This window comes from Globicephala melas, chromosome 8 (assembly GCF_963455315.2).
Source record: "Globicephala melas chromosome 8, mGloMel1.2, whole genome shotgun sequence".
Classification (NCBI taxonomy): domain Eukaryota; kingdom Metazoa; phylum Chordata; class Mammalia; order Artiodactyla; family Delphinidae; genus Globicephala; species Globicephala melas.
The window spans coordinates 60335536-60358275 of NC_083321.1; the positions used below are offsets into that span (position 1 = coordinate 60335536).

Genomic DNA, 22740 nt, shown 5'->3' on the forward strand with positions numbered 1-22740 from the left:
CACTGAGGGGGTGACAGAAAGAGCATGAGGACACTAGAATCCTAGGTACACACAGAGTGTGAGCAGGGAGAGTTCATGGACCAGAAGTGCGGGAAATGGACCAGAGGTTAGCTTCCGCCTGGCCGGAGCAATGTCACTGGGCTGAGATGGGATGATCACCAGAAAGCCAGTGTTCAAGGCTGGCTCATAGAGCTGTGAACACTAGGACTGCTGATGGCACTGTCAAAGAAGGCAGAACCACCTACTACCCCCCTCTGTGTCAGGCAGCATGCTGGGTGTTCTATCCCTGGCACAATTTAAGCCCCATAACAATTCTTTGATGTACGAATCTGCCCTATTTTGTAGATGAGAAGATTTAGTTCAGGGAGGCTAAGTAATTGTCCAAAGGTCTCAGACCCAGTTAGCAGTAAAGCAAGGTTCAACTATCTCTCAGTTTCCAAAGCCAACATTTTTCCTTCAGTTTGCTCTTTGGGAAATAAAGGCATCTAGTCAACTTTAAAGGCCAAATGCTATTCCAAGGGAAATAGTTTTGAACGAATGACCACTCGAGGACCAGCTTATGACACACCAGATGAAGACAACTTGAATGTGAGAACCAATTTTATTTCCAACATTTTCAAGAGTAGAAACAAATACTCTCAATCGGATATCCTCTGCAGGGATACTCTCTCCCAAGCCCTGTGGGTGGTCAGCTGACCTCCTGCTGACTAACTATGACTAACTACAATGGAGTGAAATGACACCCTATCACTCCGCCCACCTACTTAGCACAATGAAGACCTGCAGTAAATGTTTCGTAACATGAGAAAATGGAGACTCGATAAGACTGAGTGGTTTGTTCAAGATTAATTTGTTCAAGATTACTTAGGTGTTATGTGGTAGAAACAGGATTTGAAAACAAACCTGTTAAGTTCACAAACTCTTGCTTTTAGCTAGGGCCTCTTTGAGTTCTGATACATTTTCTGGGGCAACACAAATAAGTCTACATTCATTTCTACAGAAAGGCCTTGCAAATGCTTTAACAAAACAACAACAACAAGGAGCCAGCATTTATCAAATCCTTCCATGTGCCAAATGTGACACTAAACATACATGCATTATTTTGGTTCTTTTCCCTAACAGCTCTATAAGTAGGCACAGTCACCATTTTGTCGATGAGGAAACTGAGAAGGAGAAGTAAATTGCCCAAGTTCACAATTATAAGTCCAGAGTCAGAATCCAGATCTACTTTTTTTCCTTTGTGTGTATATCAGTACTTTTATTTTTTATCTTGTAGAGGTAGTTATAACTTTTTAAGTAGTATATAAATGAACATAGGTATAAGCCAGCCAGAACAAAATAATTAGTATGTATTTAAAGGAATTAGATTTTTTTCTTCTTTTCCAGCTTAGGATAAGAATTTCTATAACACAATAATCACCTACATCATAGATTCTTTCGAACCAAATGGCAACTACACATATATATAGAAGACAAGTACCGATGCATTAGACGTACCGAAAACACCTCCTTTGATGAAATCACTTAGGATGGTAAAAAAAATAAGTATCATCCGACATCTGGATGTTCAATAAAAGAGTTGGAGGGCTAAATAAATGGGGGAGTCACTCTACCCACTTTCCTGTTTCCAGCTTTTAGGGTTGCAAGTTTATTTGTAGGTTTAACATATACAGTCCCATACCTACTATTTCTTCTTCAAGAACTTCTGGATGGTAGCGTTAAAAAAAAACTTGAAAGCTTGATCTCCTTCTGAATTGCCCAAGTGTTTCTGCACTTTTTTTTCAAATGGGCCTCCTTGTCAGGGTTCACCTTTACTTTTATAAGTTCTATAATACTATTCTCTCCCATGGTACAAGGAACACTGAGGAATACTTCTTCATTTATTCCATAGAGGTCCACAATTGGTAGAAACTGGATGGGTCTCAAAATACTCTGTGTTAAAATACCTTGTGCTAAATCAGCTACAGATAGGCCAGTGGCCCAAGAAGTAGTTAACCCTTGAACAACATGGGGTGAGGGAGGAGTTAGGGGCCCTAGCACTCTGTGACGTTTAAAATCCACCTACAACCAACAGTCGGGCCCTCCATATATGTGGTTCCACCGCGTCCATGGTTTTGTATCCAGGAATTCAACCAATCCTGTGTAGATAGCGTAGTACCGTAGTATTTACTGTAGAAAAAAATCCACATATAAGTAGACTGGCAAAGTTTAAACCTGGGGGCTTCCCTGGTGGCACAGTGGTTAAGAATCTGCCTGCCAAAGCAGGGGACACGGGTTTGAGCCCTGGCCCGGGAAGATCCCACATGCCATGGAGCAACTAAGCCCATGCGCCACAACTACTGAGCCTGTGCTGTAGAGCCCGCAAGCTGCAACTAAGCCCGTGGGCCACAACTACTGAGTCCACGTGCCACAACTACTGAAGCCCATGTGCTTAGAGTTTGTGCTCTGCAACAAGAGAAGCCACCGCAATGAGAAGCCTGCTCACCACAATGAAGAGTCGCTCCCGCTCGCCACAACTAGAGAAAGCGGGCACGCAGCAATGAAGACCCAAAGCAGCCAAAAAAAAAAAAAGTGACTGTTTTAAAGAGGGTGTAGTCAACAATGTCAGTTACTTCTAAGGGGAGAAGACAAAAAATTGGAGGCTGAAAACATTCATTAGATTTATTCATTAAGAAAGTCACAAATGATCTTAATGAGAACAGTTTAACTGGAGTTGTGAATATAGAAGATGCATTGCAGTAGCTTGAGTCAAGAATGGTAGGTGAAGAGAGGACATAGAAAATTAAAAAAAAAAAAGTTTAAACCTGTGTTGTTCAAGCGTCACCTGTATTGCCTTTCGTTTCAATAGCCTCACAGGCATTAGCTATCATTTCTTTGCAGATATTTTTCCACTACACATGATCTTTATCAGCTCCTAAATCTGGGTTCAGATTCTTCAAAGCAATCAGCAATGTTAACTCCACACAGAAACACTTGAGTCTCCAAGCTTCCAAGGATCCACCCATGACAGCTTTCAGGGTGGATATCAAGCTTCTGCCCATCAAGGGAGGGAAATGGGGAGTGTCCAGATTATAGCCACTTCCAATAACACAGTTTGGGAAATTCATTCACCTTCCAAGCTACATAAGATAACCACTGGATTAGAAACAATAATCATTTTGCCACAGGGACTGGATGGGATAATATGGGAAATCATTAAAGATAGTCACATTCCAGTGGATTAAATTAAGGTGTATTTCTCCTTTTTCCTGGTGTGCATCTGCTGTGATAATCACTAAATTGGAGATTGCAGTGACAAGATAATCTTTGCTGGAAACAATATTTGGCATTTTCATAAAAGGACTGCCAAGTTCAAGATCTAGTGTCTCACCCTTCAATTTGCCTTCATCAGCAACCACAAAGGCAAGTTCATCATTCAAGCCTTCTAAAAAATGGTGATAGCACGGGCCATGCCAACTGATCCACTTCCTGTAGTGGAGACCTCATTGTGAAGAATGGCCTTCTTGGAAGTGAAATTCATCATAAATTCACGGGCGACAGGCGTGAAGGGCCAGCAGAATGCCTGTCGCCTGCAGGGGACACTAAGCCATCCCCAGGTGAAGAAAAACTCCCGCACTGCCTGCTCTCCAGCTGACCCTTGGGGCTCCCTGGGCCCAGTTCATGTCTGCTCATGCACGAGGTGGAGGAAGAGATTGGAGGAAGCCTCTGAAGGTTTACCATCCCCCTCATCTTGTTACTGAGCAAGGTCACACCCATCACGCAGGGGCCTCCCCGGGGCTTTGCCCAGGCCTCCAGAAAGGACTTCCCCCATGTGCTCAGACTAAGGCAGTCAAGGAGCTTCTTCTCTAGCATGTGGATCCTGGAGTGACCCTTTTACAAACCCGTGTTGGCTTCCATATTTGACATGCATAATAAACCTAACCCAGGTCCCTGGAATTATTTATTTTCTATTTTTCAGTGTGGATACCAAGTCAAACCCACTTTCTGACTCCAGAGCCAACAAGCTTAAGCATCACTATAGCTAATCCCATCTCCCTTGATCTCACCCTCTTCAGGACATCCTAATTTCTCTTTCACCCTCTAATATATCTTGTACACTAATCCTAGTCTGTTGCTTCTTGATTCCTTTATAAAAATGCAGCAACTAGAATGGAACATATAACCCTAGGAAGGGTCTAACCAGTGTGAAGGCCAGAAGCTTGTCCCCTTTCTAGGCACCAGTACCGTATTTCTGTAAATAGGTTCCAGGTAAATATTTTGACATCATCATCAGATGGCTACCTTGGGGTCACCTAAAACCACAAGATCTTTTGCTAAGGAGATGCTGCCATATGTCTCCATTCTAAATTGGTGCAATTAATTTTGGGAACTGTATTCTCCCAGACTGTCTTCCTTAGTAAGGGATTTTGTATGTGTGGTAAACCTAAGCAGCCAACAGGTATTTCTAGGGTCTGTGCCAGTAGTTTGGTTTCTTATGACTACTTATTAGATTAATACCTCTTGAACCTCAGTTTTTTTTTTTTTATTGGAAAATGGGAAAAGAATATATTCCCTGCTAATGTCGTGGGAGGTTCAAATGAGATAATGCACAAAATGTAAGGTGATGTTATTATCACAGATAATCTAGGTTTTAATACCACACCAGAAAGGTAATTGTAACCGCTAAACCCATAATCACAGAAACTGTAGCCCACAGGTCCTTTAACTATCCCAAACATAAGATCATCTACCCAGATTTTAACAAGGAAAACATTTTTACTATTCTTTTTTTACCCCATTTAAAGATGTTCCAAGTTGGCTTTCATTGCCCTCTAGTGGTTGTTATATGGAAGACATAACTCATTTTTACAGTTTTATTTTTTAAGATGTCAGGCAGTCGTAAAACATGCTTCAAATACTTTTAGGTTACATACCTTCCTGTCAGTTGTAATCCTTAAAGAGTCAACCTATAGGCACAGTTTCTAACATCTTGCCCAGCACAATATAGGTATACAGTATCATGTATTATTTTACTAGGTCTTCACTTAGGATCTACCGACTTAAAATAATTAACTTTATTTATTCATTCATTAAATATTTGTAGGATATCTATTATGTGTCAGGCAAACAAGATAGACGTTGTCCTGGCTTACAATCTAGTGAGAAAATGGAGTATTAAATATGTCGGTACAAATTAGTGTGGTAAATGATGTGATAGGGAAAGTACTGGGTATATGAATCTATTAAAAAGGGTACCTAACCTGGGGGCATCTCTGTGTGTGTTGAGAGGATGGGGTGGGATTCATGAAAGAGGGTGTTTAGAGAGTGTAACAAGTGGCCTGAGATCTAAAGGATGAATAGAAGAGACTTATTCAGGAGAAGGGGCTGGGGAGGGGAGAGTGTTTGATGGATTAAATGTAGGTAGATAATGGGAAGAAGGGAGCTTTAGAGATGAGGCCGGACAAGGTAAAAAAAGCTGTATTAAGGAATTTTAACTTTTTTCTGGTGATTAAATTATAACCAACAGACTGAAAAAGCATGAGTGCATGCCTTCAATTTCTTTTTTTTTTAACCTATTTTTTGGTTTTGTTTTGAATTTTATATTATTTATTTTTTATACAGCAGGTTCTTATTAGTTATCCATTTTATGCACAGCAGGGTATACATGTCAATCCCAATCGCCCGATTCATCACTCCACCACCCTCACCCCCCTGCCACTTCCCCCCTTGGTGTCCATATGTTTGTTCTCTACATCTGTGTCTCAATTTCTGTCCTGCAAACCGGTTCATCTGTACCATTTTTCTAGGTTCCACATGTATGCATAAATATACGACATTTGTTTTTCTCTTTCTGACTTACTTCACTCTGCATGACAGTCTCTAGATCCATCCATGTCTCTACAAATGACCCAATTTCATTCCTTTTTATGGCTGAGTAATATTCCATTGTATATATGTACCACATATTCTTATTTATTTATTTATTTTTGGCTGTGTTGGGTGTTCGTTCCTGTGCATGGGCTTTCTCTAGTTGCGGAGAGAAGGGGGCACTCTTCATCACGGTGCGCGGTGTACCACATCTTCTTTATCCATTCGTCTGTCAATGGGCATATAGGTTGCTTCCATGACCTGGCTATTGTAAATAGTGCTGCAATGAACATTGGGGTGCATGCGTCTTTTTGAATTATGGTTTTCTCTGGGTATATGCTCAGTAGTGGGATTGCTGGATCATATGGTAATTCTATTTTTAGTTTTTTAAGGAACCTCCATACTGTTATCCATGGTGGCTGTATCAATTTACATTCTCATCAACAGTGCAAGAGGGTTCCCTTTTCTCCACACCCTCTCCAGCATTTGTTGTTTGTAGATTTTCTGATGATGCCCATTCTAACAGGTGTGAGGTGATACCTCACTGTAGTTTTGATTTGCATTTCTCTAATAATTAGTGATGTTGAGCGGCTTTTCATGTGCTTCTTGACCATCTGTATGTCTTCTTTGGAGAAATGTCTATTTAGGTCTTCGGCCCATTTTTGGATTGGGTTGTTTATTTTTTTAATATTGAGCTGCATAAGCTGCTTGTATATTTTGGGGATTAATCCTTTGTCCGTTGATTCATTTGCAAATATTTTCTCCCATTCTCTGCATTGTCTTTTCATCTTGTTTATGGTTTCCTTTGCTGTGCAAAAGCTTTGAAGTTTCATTAGGTCCCATTAGTTGATTTTTGTTTTTATTTCCGTTACTCTAGGAGGTGGATCAAAAAAGATCTTGCTGTGATTTGTGTCAAAGAGTGTTCTTCCTATGTTTTCCTCTAAGAGTTTTATAGTGTCTGGTTTTACATTTAGGTCTCTAATCCATTTTGAGTTTATTTTTGTGTATGATGTTAGGGAGTGTTCTAATTTCATTCTTTTACATGTAGCTGTCTAGTTTTCCCAGCACCACTTATTGAAGAGACTGTCTTTTCTCCATTGTATATTGTTGCCTCCTTTGTCATAGATTAGTTGACCATAGGTGTGTGGGTTTATCTCTGGGCTTTCTATCCTGTTCTATATTTCTGTTTTTGTGCCAGTACCATATTGTCTCGATTACTATAGCTTTGTAGGATAGTCTGAAGTCAGGGAGTCTGATCCCTCCAGCTCCGCTTTTTTCCCTCAAGACTGCTTTGGCTATTCGGGGTCTTTTGTGTTTCCATACAAATTTTAAGCTTTTTTGTTCTAGTTCTGTAAGAAATGCCATTGGTAACTTGATAGGGATTGCATTGAATCTGTAGATTGCTTTGGGTAGTATAGTCATTTTCACAATATTGATTCTTCCAATCCAAGAACATAGTATATCTCTCCATCTGTTGGTATCATCTTTAATTTCTTTCATCAGTGTCTTATAGTTTTCTGCATACAGGTCTTTTGTCTCCCTAGGTAGGTTTATTCCTAGGTATTTTATTCTTTCCGTTGCAATGGTAAATGGGAATGTTTCCTTAATTTCTCTTTCGGATTTTTCATCATTAGTGTATAGGAATGCAAGAGATTTCTGTGCATTAATTTTGTATCCTGTAACTTTACCAAATTCATTGATTAGCTTTAGTAGTTTTCTGGTGGCATCTTTAGGATTCTCTATATATAGTATCCTGTCATCTGCAAACAGTGACAGTTTTACTTCTTCTTTTCCAATTTGGGTTCCTTTTATTTCTTTTTCTTCTCTGATTGCCATGGCTAGAACTTCCAAAACTATGTTGAATAATAGTGGTGAGAGTGGACATTCTTGTCTTGTTCCTGATCTTAGAGGGAATGCTTTCAGTTTTTCACCATTAAGAATGATGTTTGCTGTGGGTTTGTCATATATGGCCTTTATTATGTTGAGGTAGCTTCCCTCTATGCCCACTTTCTGGAGAGTTTTTATCATAAATGGGTTTATCATAAATGGGTGTTTCTGCATCTATTGAGATGATCATATGGTTTTTATTCTTCAATTTGTTAATATGGTGTATCACATCGATTGATTTGCATATATTGAAGAATCCTTGCATCCCTGGGATAAATCCCACTTGATCATGGTGTATGATTCTTTTAATATGTTGTTGGATTCTGCTTGCTAGTATTTTGTTGAGGATTTTTGCATCTATTATTCATTAGTGATGTTGGTCTGTAATTTTCTTTTTTTGTGACATCTTTGTCTGGTTTTGGTATCAGGGTGATGGTGGCCTCATACAATGAGTTTGGGAGTGCTCCTTCCTTTGCAATTGTTTGGAAGATTTTGAGAAGGATGGGTGGTAGCTTTTCTCTAAATGTTTGATAGAATTCACCTGTGAAGCCATCTGGTCCTGGACTTTTGTTTGTTGGAAGATTTTAAATCACAGTTTCAATTTCAGTGTTTGTGATTGGTCTGTTCATATATTCTGTTTCTTCCTAGTTCAGTCTTGGAAGGTTATACCTTTCTAAGAATTTGTCCATTTCTTCCAGGTTGTCCATTTTATTGGCATAGAGTTGCTTGTATTAGTCTCTTAGGATGCTTTGTATTTCTGCGGTGTCTGTTGTAACTTCTCCTTTTTCATTTCTAATTTTATTGATTTCAGTCCTCTTCCTCTTTTTCTTGATGAGTCTGACTAATGGTTTATCAATTTTGTTTATCTTCAAAAAGAACTAGTTTTTAGTTTTATTGATTTTTGCTATTGTTTTCTTTGTTTCTATTTCATTTCTTTCAGCTCTGATCTTTATGATTTCTTTCCTTATACTAACTTTGGGTTTTGTTTGTTCTTCTTTCTCTAATTCCTTTAGGTGTAACGTTAGATTGTTTATTTGAGATTTTTCTTGTTTCTTGAGGTAGGCTTGTGTAGCTATAAGGTTCCCTCTTAGAACTGCTTTTGCTGTATCCCATAGGTTTTGGATTGTCATGTTTCCATTGTCATTTGTCTCTAGGTATTTTTTGATTTCCTCTTTGATTTCTTCAGTGATCTCTTGGTTGTTTAGTAACATATTGTTTAGCCTCCATGTGTTTGTGTTTTTTACGTGTTTTTCCCTGTAATTCATTTCTGATCTCATAGTGTTGTGGTCAGAAAAGATGCCTGATAAGATTTCAGTTTTCTTAAATTTACTGAGGCTTGATTTGTGGCCCAAGATGTGATCTATCCCGGAGAATGTTCCGCACGCACTTGAGAAGCAAGTGTAATCTGTTTTTGGATGGAATGTCCTATAAATATCAAATAAATCTACCTGGTCTATCATGTCATTTAAAGCTTCTGTTTCCTCATTTATTTTCATTTTAGATGATCTGTCCATTGGTGTAAGTGAGGTGTTAAAGTCCCCGCTATTATTGTGTTACTGTAGATTTCCTCTTTTATAGATGTTAGCAGTTGCCTTATGTATTGAGGTGCTCCTGTGTTGGGTGCATATATATTTATAATTGTTATATCGTCTTCTTGGATTGATCCCTTGATCATTATGTCATGTCCTTCCTTGTCTCTTGTAACATTCTTTATTTTAAAGTCTGTTTTATCTGATATGAGTATTGCTACTCCAGCTTTCTTTTGATTTCCACTTGCATGGAATATCTTTTTCCATTCCCTCACTTTCAGACTGTATGTGTCCCTAGGTCTGAAGTGGGTCTCTTGTAGACAACATATACATGGGTCTTGTTTTTGTATCCATTCAGCAAGCCTGTGTCTTTTGGTTGGAGCATTTAATCCATTCAGGTTTAAGGTAATTACTGATATGTATGTTCTTATTACCATTTTCTTAATTGTTTTGGTTTGCTTTTGTAGGTCCTTTTCTTCTCTTGTGTTTCCCACTTAGAGAAGTTCCTTTAACATTTGTTTTAGAGCTGGTTTGATGGTGCTGAATTCTCTTAGCTTTTGCTTGTCTGTAAAGCTTTTGATTTCTCATTCAAATCTGAATGAGCTCCTTGCAGGGTAGAGTAATCTTGGTTGTCGTTTCTTCCCTTTCATCACTTTAAGTATATCATGCTACTCCCTTCTGGCTTGTAGAGTTTCTCCTGAGAAATCAGCTGTTAACCTTATGGGAGTTCCCTTGTATGTTATTTGTTGTTTTTCCCTTGCTGCTTTCAATAATTTTTCTTTGTCTTTAATTTTTGCCAATTTGATTACTGTGTATCTCGGTGTGTTTCTCCTTGGATTTATCCTGTATGGGACTCTCTGTGCTTCCTGGACTTGGGTGGCTATTTCTTTTCCCATGTTAGGGAAGTTTTCGACTATGATCTCTTCACATATTTTCTTGGGTCCTTTCTCTCCTTCTCCTCCTTCTGGGACTCCTACAGTCCGAATGTTGTTGCATTTAATGTTGTCTCAGAGGTCTCTTAGGCTGTCTTCATTTCTTTTCATTCTGTTTTCTTTATTCTGTTCCGCAGCAGTGCTTTCCACCATTCTGTCTTCCAGGTCACGTATCCGTTCTTCTGCCTTAGTTATTCTGCTATTGATTCCTTCTAGTGTGTTTTTCAATTCAGTTATTGTATTGTTCATCTCTGTTTGTTTGTTCTTTAATTCTTCTAGGTCTTTGTTAAACATTTCTTGCATCTTCTTGATCTTTACCTTCATTCTTTTTCCGAGGTCCTGGATCATCTTCACTCTCATTTTTCTAAATTCTTTTTCTGGAAGGTTGCCTATCTCCACTTCATTTAGTTGTTTTTCTGGGGTTTTATCTTGTTCCTTCATCTGGTACATAGCCCTCTGCCTTTTCATCTTGTCTATCTTTCTGTGAATGTGGTTTTTGTTCCACAGGCTGCAGGGTTGTAGTTCTTCTTGCTTCTGCTGTCTGACCTCTGGTGGATGAGGCTATTTAAGAGGCTTGTGCAAGTTTCCTGATCCATGCCTTCAATTTTTATTTTAGTTTTAAGAAACATTTTATTATTTAAAGGGAAATCTTTAGTTATTAGTATAAATTGTTTGAAACCTTCAGTGCCTCTTTTTATCATCCAAAGTTTCTCCAACACATATGTTCCTAAAATGTTGGAGCTGGAAGGGACTTCAGACATCACGAATTTCCCTCCTTTCACTTCACAGAGCTTTGAGGGAGTGGGTGGTCAGGTCAGGAATTGGTCAGGTTGCATCGTGTGGCTACCCCTGGGAACTGTTTGCTTTTCCCACCATAGTCCAGTGTTCAGATTCCTTAGCCCAGGTCAGAGACCTGACGAGTCTCCTGTTATCTCCTGTCTTGTTGACTCGGATTGTTCAGAATTCCTGAGCACCCCTAGCTTTTCACTTCTGCATCAGACTTCATGCTCTTCGTTTGTGGCCTAATGAAAAGATGGTTTATCTTTGACTTGTGGGGAGGATCTGGGCGGTCTTCTCATTTCTGAGGAGAGCACGAATCCTCCCCAGATCACTGGGTCAGGTTTAGCCTCTTCTCTTGAACTCCATTGTCTCTCTGTACTTTTCTTAAGGCATAACTCTGTGTGGACCTACTCACTTCTAGACTACATGCATCTTGAGGACATGACACATGGCTTAGTCATCACTGCATCCTGCATAGCAAGAGAATGCAGGCCCTGAAAACCTCTATCAAGTTTGTTGTAGACAGGGATGGGTATATAAATGAACAGAGTGGGATATCCTATTTCCTAACAGAAGATTTAAGTAAATGTTGGTAAGGGAATGAAAAATATATTACCTTAATAGCTCGTTAGCAGATTTTTTTCTCAGGGAAAAAAAGAAGTTTAGAAAATGCAATGATGAGGTACCTGAGGTGAAATGAGAGTCTCTTACAAGCAAGGAAATATAATAGCTGTATTTTTAATGAGAAATGACCATGAATCAGAAGGTAATAAGAGATTAGAGAAGAGAGGTCAGGAAGGGGGGAAAAAGAGAAATCTGGGCAGCATGGGAGAATGCCCAAAGGACTTTAAACCAGAGATATCAGATGACCATTTAAAAATGCTTCATGTTTGATGTGAACTCACGGCCATCTTTTTGAACTTAGTGGTACTGTCTACTACACAAAGGAGATGTTGTTTATGCTACAGCATGTCATTTATGCTTGATACAGAAAGTGTGCTTTCCTGTGAGGTTTGCAACTCTGGGACAACTACCTCATGTCCATATATGCTAAACATGGAGGCAGATTAAAGAAATGAAAGAAAAATGTAGTTTCTACTCTCCTGAATTCTATCACAAATCTGTGAGTAGAATAATAAAAATACATGAAAAAAAAAGGTCATAGTTTAGTGCAGTTTCTGTTGCACACAAAACACAAGAGATATAGGCAATAAATGGTTTTGTAGTTTGGATCACAACATCATTTTCAGCATGGTCCATCAGGCACTGTTCCCTCCAGGGTAGATTTTGAACAGAGAAATAACAAGCAATTAAATTATATGGAAGATTAACTAGGCCCTTCACTGACCCCTCTTTTTCTTTCCTTCAAGCAAGAGAATCATCGATCAGTCTATGTTCAGGAAGGAGCAACATTTTTCATTTTGAGCTTTTCTCAAGCAGTCTTAGCTCTTAGGGCTCCTGGCTGATTCTTAGCTCTGTAACTTAAAAAAAAAAAAATGGGACTCTCATAATATAAAAAAATAGAAAAAAAAGGCAACGAAGTGAAAAATTTTTCTTTCAGATCTTAATTTACTGTTTATTCTCTGAATTATATTTTAAAAGCCTAGCGTTAGGATGACAACCAGTTTTAATCCAAATACAATCCACAGTACGAAAACTCGGCACACAGGCCAGACACCACTGTATACAGTTAGTTCTATGCAAAATCTATTACTGCCATCTTGTGGATTCTCAGGGAATAACACCAGTTGCAATGTTCTGTTTACTCTGTCTTGGAGTACTAAGTTCGTATGGCACAGTATATGAAAATAACTGGGAGAATGTATAAGAAAAGAGCAGCTAAATACCCAATTTTCCATTTAACTTTATCACTTTGAAGGCAGTATTCAACTTCTCTGGCTTTCAGAGTGATTTGTCTTGTCTTTTGAGGCTCTCAGGACAAGAGAGTGGATGTTCCCAATGAGAGGAATCCCTGGAGGTCATTTCTCCAGGAGCGGATACTTATGTAAACCTGGGGACTGAAGAAGGGGGTATTTTCTTTTTTTATTGGCTTGCTGATGTGCAGGTGGGTCCTGACATTCCAAAAGCACAGCAAAATACAGCATAGGAAGAGCTTCTTCCAGAAAAAAAAAAAAAAAGCTACTCCTGGGATACCATCCGCCGATCCACACTTCAGTCATTCTCTTGTAAGCTTTGCATCTTGGCTTTCTCGTTCTCAAAAAACACTTCATCTGGAAAACTGAGGTAATATGTTGGATCATGGATAGCATAGGCAACTTAAAAAAAATCATCTGAGCCTTTCAGGGAAAATTTTGGAATAAACCTTTAAAGGCTTTCCCTTCCGCTTAGGGAAGCCTTCTTCAAGTTCTTTCATTTGCTAATTTATTCACCACTTACAAACACCTCTGAGTGCCTAGCACTGGGTTAGGCCCTGGGAGGCAGTTATAATCCAGCCACACCTCTGTCCTCAAGGAACTCACAGTCTGTTGGGGAAAATATTCATGAAAACAATCCAAGATCAAAAGGAGAACACAGGATGTCATTGAAGAGCTGTGGAGATACAAGGGTTGGGAGGAGGTGGGAGGCCTGCTCTCCCTGTATCTGAGTCCTACCTAAGGGCCTTCTGTAGGCCCTTTCATTCAGCTTCCTCCATATTCAATAAATTTCTCCCTCCTCTGAACTCTTGAAGCTCTTAATTGGAATAACTAGTTCACCTGGTGATCATCTCAGGCACCTTGCGCGGTTAATTTTCACCAGACCAGTCTCTATCCCACTTCTCTACTTGCAATTTGATCTTAATAATTAAAATGTCATTTAGAAAGGATAATCAGGCTATGGCTTCAAATATAATCCTCATTCTTTCCTTTCTGATATATATATATATCAGAATATATAATATTTATAATATTTATATATATAATTAAAAGCATGCTCTAAGCATCTACTATATATGTTAGAAATTTTGGTTTTAGCAATTCTCAGCGTTCAGTTTTTAAATTTTTTAATTTTTTTTATTTTTTTGTGGTACACGGGCCTCTCACTGTTCTGGCCTCTCCCATTGCGGAGCACAGGCTCCGGACGCGCAGTCTCAGCGGCCATGGCTCACGGGCCTACCCGCTCCGCGGCATGTGGGATCTTCCCGGACCGGGGCACGAACCCGTGTCCCCTGCATCAGCAGGCGGACTCTCAACCACTGTGCCACCAGGGAAGCCCAGCATTCAGTTTTTAGACATAATTTCAGAGGATGAATACTCTGAAGGGGTTCCCCCTCTTCCAAAATGGGAATTTTCATGGGGATAATGTGAGATAGGATTTTCTGCAGGTAAACAGTTTTTATCATGTGGAGCTGTTGTCGCATCTGTCTGGTTTTATTCCCTTCTCCAGCCCAAGAGTCTCTTCATTTCCCTCGTAAACTTATCCAGGTTCCTTATGCCCCTTAATATGGTCTTATTTAAGGATCTGTCTTCATCTTCCTTGCTCTGATCTCCCTGGAGGGCGAAGATCCTGCTATTTAACTCTTTATTCCTAAAGCTGGGCATGTCATGATCTTTATATGGGTCTCAGAGGGGTCCTATCCCTGTGCTGCATGTGCCTCTCCTTTCCCTTCCAGCACCCTGCATGAGTCACGTGGGTCCCCGATCTACACAGTAGCTTGGGGGTTAGTGATTTGACCTATGATTTCTTCTGCTTCAAGTAGTGTAGTTGCTCTGAACCTGGGCAGAAGTTAGGAGGAAGAGCAAGGGCCAAAGCCTCCCTTGGGAATTTGGGGTGGTAGAAAGAGAGAAGTAGCTTATACCCGGGCAGAATGCGGCTGATGGGGTGCTCACTGACTCTTTTCATTTGTCAGTCATTGAGGATGGTCATTGTATGTGGTGAAGTGAATTGTGGTGGTCATGGGAGTGGTACTCATGATGATTGGCAATAAGACAAGGTGATACCTGATATCAAGGAACTTATTATTATTATTATTTGAGGTACGCGGGCCTCTCACTGTTGTGGCCTCTTCCGTTGCGGAGCACAGGCTCTGGACGCGCAGGCTCAGCGGCCATGGCTCACGGGCCCAGCTGCTCCGCAGCATGTGGGATCTTCCCGGACCGGGGCACGAACCCACGTCCCCTGCATCGGCAGGCAGACTCTCAACCACTGCGCCACCAGGGAAGCCCCAGAACTTATTATTATTGATATAAAATAACAAAATAGCAGGGTGAGAAGACTAAAATAATGTGATCTTTTCTATCACATTGGTCATGCATTATAACCATGTTCATGTCCTATTTCTCCACTAGGTTATAACCCTGTGAGGGTGGGATCAATGTCTTATTCGTCTCTCTCTTCCCTAGAGCACCTAGCATACTGCTTGATAGTCATGCTGTCATTATTGAGCACCTACGATGTGCCAGGCCCTGTTCATGCTCTGGGAACGTAGCAATAAATAAAATGGATCATAGGAGATATTTAATAAATCAAAGAATTAAAAAATAAGAATTGCAGTCATGTACGTGAAGTATTTTCCACCTCCTCCCCTCCCTCCGTCTTTCTCTAAATAAATAAATAAAAATTGATAAATAAAACACTAGTTTTCCCCCTCTAGTAGATCATTTCCACCAACATATAAACATTGTTCTATTGATAAAACCAAACTCTACCCTCTAGTGGCCATCCTATTTCATTCCCCTTTTTAGCAAAACTCAAAGGAGATATCTGTACTCATTGTCATTAATTTCTCTCCTTTCATTATCTTAGAAATCCACTTTATACAGATCTCACCCCATTACACTACAGAAACTGCTTTTTCATTTGATCAGTAAGTTCCATGTTATTAAATTCAGCAGTTAATTTTCAGTTCCCATCTTACAGGACTTACCAACATTTAAAGCAGTTGATGCCACTCTGTGGAAATACTTTCTCTTTTTAGCTCCCAGGGTCCTACTTGCTTTCCTCCTACGTTACTGGTTGCTACTCTTAGTTCCCTTTGTTGGTTCTTCCTCTTCTCTCTGAGGAGGACCTTAACACACTCCAGGGCTCAGTCTGTCTGCCTTTGTTGCCTGCTTCACCTGTAGGAGCATCCCTGTCTCAACTAATAGTGTCTCTGCTTATCTGATTTTCAGGTAGAAAACCTTGGAGTCATCCTTCACCTCTTCCTTTCTCTTTTACCCCACATCCAATCTTTTAGGAAATCTGTTAACTGCCCCTTCTAAACATATCCAGAACCATCCCTCGCTCCCTCCATTTCCACCACAGCTGTCCCATCCTTCATATTCTCTAATGCAGATTATCCAGGTAGATTCCTAGCTTGCCTCCTGCTTCCAGCTTTGTCCCTTGATAGTGTCTTGTCAACACTGTGGCCAGAGTGATGCTCTTACAATGTAAGTGAAATCATGTCCCATCACTCTGCTTATAATCCTCCCTTGGCTCTTCCTTCTCTCAGAGGAAAGCAAAGCTCTTACAGAGGCCTACGAGGCTGTGCTGTCTGTGACCCACCCATCACTTCTCTGTCCTCACCTCCCACTTCCCTCCTCTCCCTCAAATACACAAGGCACGCACCTGACTTAGAGCTCTTCCCTCTGGAACTATCTCAGAGCTCTGCATGGCCCACTTTCCTTTCCTTTACTCTTTGCTAAAATGTCACCTTCTCAGTGAGATCTACACTGACCACCTTATTTAAATGTTCAACTCGTCTCCTAGCACCTCAAATTTACATTGCATTACTCTATTGGTTTTTCGTCACCTCCTAATAAATTATATAATTTCATTATCCATTACTTAAAAATATATATATTGTTTGTTTTTCCCACTAGAATGTAAGCACCATGAAGCAGCAGTTCTTTCTTTCTTTCTTTTTTTTTTTTTTTGGCACTTATATTCCTAGTGCCTTGCGTGTAATGGCTGCTGTAAAAATTTGTTGCATGAATGAATAAATGAATGGTTAGTCCTCATTAGGCACTGTGCCAATGGCTTATATATACTATTTTATTTAATGCTCACAATAAGGCTGATAGGTGTCACCATCCCCAATTAACAGATAAGGAAATTAGTGTCCTAAGAGATTAACCTTATCAAACTCACACAGCTGGGAACTAGTGGATTTGAGATTTGAATTCAAGCCTGCCTGATTTTCAAGGTCATCCTTTCTCAACTCCATCTTGTGCAAATGGCTGTACGTCAGTAAATATGTGCCTGTTCTCATTTTTATGTGTTTACTTTGGTCTTAATTGTGCCCTGTTCTCCCATCTACAGCTTGCCACTTCCAAGCCGTGGTTACCTGTTTAGGAACCATGCATAGCTGCTCACACCCCAAAACAATGAGAAGGAAAGGCTTTTCCTGTTTTTCCATGCCCAGCCCCCTTCCAAACACCCACTGGAAGAGCTCACACCCAGCCTCTGTGCCTTTGCCTATACTGATCCTTCCAACTGAAATGCCTGCTTCCTTAATTCATGGTAACAAACGTTCTTGAGCAGCCTGGGGTTTGGGGCACTGGGGCCATAGTCCCTGCCCTGAAGAAGTTCTTGGGATTTGTTTGGAAGAAATCGACATGAGAATAAATAATTTACCTACTCTGTGCTAGGGACTTCATTAGCGGAAGAACCACAGTACAGTGGGGCACCAACACCTTTAGGACCTATGCCTGTTTATGGTAGAGGAAGGAGAGAGAGGGGAAGCTCTGAAAGGAGGCTCGCCCAGGAAATCCTGTCCTTGAATCCCTTCCCATCTGCCTGACTGCAGGCCCCTCTGCCATAGTCCTCCATGAGCGTCCTCTTTGTAGAGCTGATTCTGCACTTCTTTTAGAGTGGATCACACGAATCGTTACATAACCACTTTCTAAAGCTGTGAAGTAGGGACGCATGTGTATGTGTGTGTGCATGCATGTGTGTACTCATGCTCGTGTATGTTCTGTACAACCCTAGGCCCATAGAAGGCCATGCATAAGTGCATCTTTTTTTTTTTTCATAAGTGCATCTTAATTGGCAGAAAAGTAAATAGAATTCTCTGCCTTGTGCCTTTAGAGCTTTTCAACATAGAAAATTATGATGAGATGATATTAAGTAGAGCAAGTCGGGGTATAGGAAGAATGTGGCCTGGGCATTGCAGTGGAAACCCTCAGCTTAACTACAGCTAGGTTTGCTTGTAATTGGGAATAGATGGTTTTCTCTTCAAATGACTAATTCCTCTTTGTCTTCAAAATACAACCCACTATTAATTTTCCTGGAAATCTTTCCTGGATTCTCCCAAGAGACTAATTCAGCAGGCGTCTTGTGATCAGTCCTGGAGAAATGACTTTGAATTTAGTGTGAGAAGGGAGAAGGGGTAAGAGAGATTTATTGTGCACTTCCTAGGTGGGAAGTACTTCACCCGTTCTGATTTCTGTTATCCTACAGGGTAAAATTCTGAGACTCAGACAATTAAAATAACTTGATCAAGGCCACAGTAAAAGGTGACACTAGGGCTGGACCCTAGGTCTGCCTGACTTCTAAGTTAGTTATTTTTTTTCACCTTCCACACCAGCCTTACAAATTCTATCAACTCTAATCGTGCTATTTCCCTGTGTGATACTGTGATTTATTATAAGAAATATACATTTGGTCTTTGTTCCTGTTTCTGGCACAGAGCTCCTAAAACCCTTGGAATTTCCCAAAGTGAGGGCAGAGAGACAAAGGTGTCTTTTGTTATGTTAATGAGGTGACTTTAGGAGTCCACCTAAGGGTGGGGGCTGGTTGCCAGGAGAACCAACCCTGTTGGAACTTTCAGTCCTACCCCCAAGTCCTCCTGGGAGAGGAGAGGAACTAGAGGATGAGTTAATCACCCACGGCTGGAGATACAGTCAATTATGCCTACGTAATGGGGCCTCCGTGAAAAGTTAAAAAGAGAGGGTTTGGAGAGTTCAGGGTGGTTGAACATGTGGTGAGTGCTGTGCCTGGAGAGATCATGGAAGCTCTGTATGTTTCCCCACGCCTTGCCCTGTGCATCTCTTCCATCTGGCTTTCCCTGTGCTATAGCCTTTTATAATAAACTGGCGATCTAGTCAGTACAATGTTTCTCTGAGTTCTGTGAGCTGTTATAGCAAATTAATTGAACCCAAGGAAGGGGTCGTTGGAATCTTCAATCTACAGGTGAGCCATCAGATGGTCAGAAACACAGGTGACGACCTGGACTTGCAACTTGCTTCTGAAGTAATAGAGTGGGGTTGGTGTAAAAAGATTGCTTGTGGGGTGGGGAACGCCCCCTCCCACCCATACACATATCTGCAGGTGGAAATCGGTGACCAGAACCTTTACCCTGCTTAAAACCTTTCCACAGTTTTCTGCTGCCCTTTAATCTTCATCCCCTTTTAAGGCTTTAGAAGGTGTATGAGGGGCCTCCTTCCTCTCTAATCTCACCTCTCTTTAAATTCCCTCTCACTCTCTATATCCGACCCACCTTACACACAATGCGCTTTCCCTGGCTTCTGGGCCAGTGGACAGGCTGATCTCCGGCTTCACTTTTCCTTCCTCGCCCAGCCCGCCTGGTCTGGCTCTCCTTTCTACATCTTTCAAGGCTGAGGTAAGATATCACTTCTTCTGAGACATCTTTCTGGTCCCCTGGTCTAGGTGAGGTCCCCCGTGTGCGCTCCCCAGCACCTGTGGCTCCCCTTCGGTAGCACATTTAGAACTCAAATTTGCAAACTCCACGAGGGTAAGAATGGGGCCTATCATATTCACCACTATACCTCTAACCCATGGCGCTGTGTCTTGTCCAGGGTAGGACTACATATATTTTCCTTATATATTTTCTCTATAATTTTCTCTGTTTTTTCTTTCCCAACCAAAGTAAGAATCATCGAACTGGGCACCATGCTCCATCTGATTTGATCCTCATTTTTCTCAAAGACCAAAATGTGGATTCACTACAAAAGAACTGATGATTTATTTCTTCATTTATTGGAAGGTGTCTGTAGCTCTTTAATAGAGCAATAGGGACTTTTTAAGACAAAGTACATTGGTCTGTAAATCCCTTAATCTCAGGAAGACATTTTTAATTACTTTGGGACACAATGTGCTGGAAACAGAAAATCACCATTAGAAAGAAGTCTTCATGATATCCTGTCCTTGCCTGAATCTCTTGTTGGCGTGCTTAGATGAGCACAGTTCGGCAAGGCACTGCCAGCTGCACAAATGCAGGCCGAGGCCCTTCCCAAAGGAGGCCTGTCTCTGGAAATCATTTCTACTGTTTAAGCAACTATTATGAGTCTCAAGATCTTAGATCTAAACAATTCCTCGTATAGAAGTCAGTGAGCCAAACGATCTCTAATGGACCTTTATCATTTAGCCGCTCAGTGCCCAAATAGCCTTCTTTTTTGGGGGGCAATCCAAGACAGGCGGGAGGCACAGCCTTATCCCCCATTAGAAAGGTGGAAGGGCACAGCGAGAGTGACGGCAGGCCAAGCAGATATTCCTGCTGGGAACTTAGAATCACCACATTAAAGTGTAAGATCCATGGAGAGAGAGATTTTTTCACAGCACCTCCAGCAGTGTGGCCTGGTTGTAAGTGGCCTGTGGTAATGACCTCGAGAGCAGCATCCTTAAAAGACTGACGTCAGCAGAATTTCCTTCCTGGCTTCTGAGCTGGGTTCCCCAGCCTTCCTGGGATTCAGTGAGCTATCTGTTATTTCTCTAATAAATTCCTTTTCATTTAAGTCACCCAGATATCTGTCGTCTGGAGTTCAGAACTCTGGCAGGTAAATCGAGCATCCGAGCTCCCATCAGGCACATCGCTAGAACAGTCAGCATGATAAGCAAGGAAGCTGATTGTGACAGAAGGAGACCTATGCCTGGTGGCTAACAGGCTTTAAGTTAGAAAATCACTGATCTCTTCAGTTTCCTGCTGTATAAAATGGCAAGGTGGTCATCTTCCTACCTATCCTGGATTCTATGAGAATCAAATGAGATAACGTTCATAGGAAGGGACTTGATACATAGAAATGGTGATGCAAATGCAAGGGTTATCAGGGCTTAGCTAGCAAAATAGGTTAGAGGCAAAACCAAATAGGAGTTAAAAAATCAGTCTACTTGCAGAAGAGGATTACTCCTTCCTCACAACCTGAGATGTCTCTGCAAGGATCCCCCTTTGTCAGGGGTCACCTGTGATAGAGCATTTTCAATGTTTATGTGGAAAAGACTCAGGATTGCGTTTTAGTTCACCCTTCGAGACTTGTATAGGGACTCTTTATCACCTAAACATCTTTTGGGAAGAAGAGTATATATTATAAACAGAGTTTTAAGCAAACATCATGTATTTAGCATTTAGTATGTAATAGAATATTTAATATTTGTCTGATCTGTGGGAGTTCCTACTAGTCAATTAGGAAAGAATCTGTCTGATTTGGAAAATACGTTCTGTTGGCCGGAAAGCTAAAAGCACTAAGATATTCTGAGTCTTCAGGAGAGAGTGGTTCTTTAGGCCAAGAGTTCAGATGAATACAACTGAGAAGAGCCCTAGGATTCCTAGTTGCCTTCAGAGAAGTTAATGAATGAATGTCTTCTTTCATTCATTCATTAACATTTGCCGGGTAGCTGGGTTCTGTATTAATCAATGGGACGCAGAGATACTAAAACACAGTCCCTGCCCTCAGGGGAAGCTTTGGAGGATCTAGATGTTGCTTTTAAGTCTCCTCAATTTTAGAATCTCTGTGTATGATGGCTTCCTATGGTGGCTCACATTTCTCCTTGTAAACAGTTTATTATTTCAGGCATTTATATTTTTCTCACTAACTGGACTTACAGAGTGCGGACAGCCTTAGACATAAGCAAACTGCCAAGTTAAATTTTCTTTCTGAAGGCTGGCATTGCGGAAAGAGCATAGCTTTGAAATCAGAAGCAATGGTCGTTCAAATGCCACTGTCATTGCTGATTATCTGTGTGATTTTGGGCAAATTACTGAATTTCTCTGAGCCTTCAACCCAACAAGGTTATTGTTAGGATTCAGTGAAATCATAATACTTGGTGCTAAGCAGATACTCAAAAACATGAAGCATTTTCTTCCTAATTCTCCACTGTTCCTGCTTCCTCGGAGTCTTTTTTGGGAAGCTTTTCCTCCAGAAGCCTTCCCACATTTCCCAGGCTGGGCTAATGACAGCCTCTCCTTGGTGCCCATGTGATCTCCTGAATTTACCATTAACACTTTCCATGTTATTGTGGAAATAACCTATTTATGTGCCTGTCTCCCCTTGTGAGGCTATATGTTCGCTAAGGACACAATTATTTTTTTTTGCCTAGTAGTTTTCGCTGCTTAGTGGATGCTTAGGAAATGTCTGTGGATTGGTTTTATGCAAATAGGTTAATAAATTGTATGTACAGGATACTCCTTATCTGTTTCACGTGCCCCCTCTGATTTGCACTACCGTTTGAGGAAGATCCTTCTAGATTGAGGAGGATAGTTCCTCTGCCTTAGGTTTTTGGTTTGTGCTCTTCCTACCCCATCCCCTGAGCTCTGCAAATGATATTTTAATGTGAAAATGTTACTTCTCCCAAATAAAACACCTGCGTGCGTTTTTCCGGAGTTTAGTTTAAGGCAGAATTTCTAAAAGTATGTCCAGTTAGGTAGTACCTCATATTCCAGGGGGAAAAAGATTGTTAAGTAAGGTTAGAAAATGCTTTGACAGCATTTCTTTATTGCTGTAGAGATTCTCAGATCCTTTATTTGATCATGAACCTTTCTTTTTTCATAGAGCATTTCACAGATCTGGTATTATATAGAAATATCACTTTGAGAAAAGCTGGAATTGGTATCA

At 40.7% G+C, this 22740-nt stretch overlaps 1 protein-coding gene and 1 pseudogene across 26 annotated transcripts in view; both read right to left on the minus strand.

Moving 5' to 3' along the window:
* Nucleotides 1–22740, minus strand: part of DLG2 (discs large MAGUK scaffold protein 2) — a 2016902-nt gene that overhangs the window by 338036 nt on the left and 1656126 nt on the right. The window lies entirely within an intron of this gene.
* On the minus strand, nucleotides 707–10855 carry LOC132597695 (L-lactate dehydrogenase A-like 6B; annotated as a pseudogene).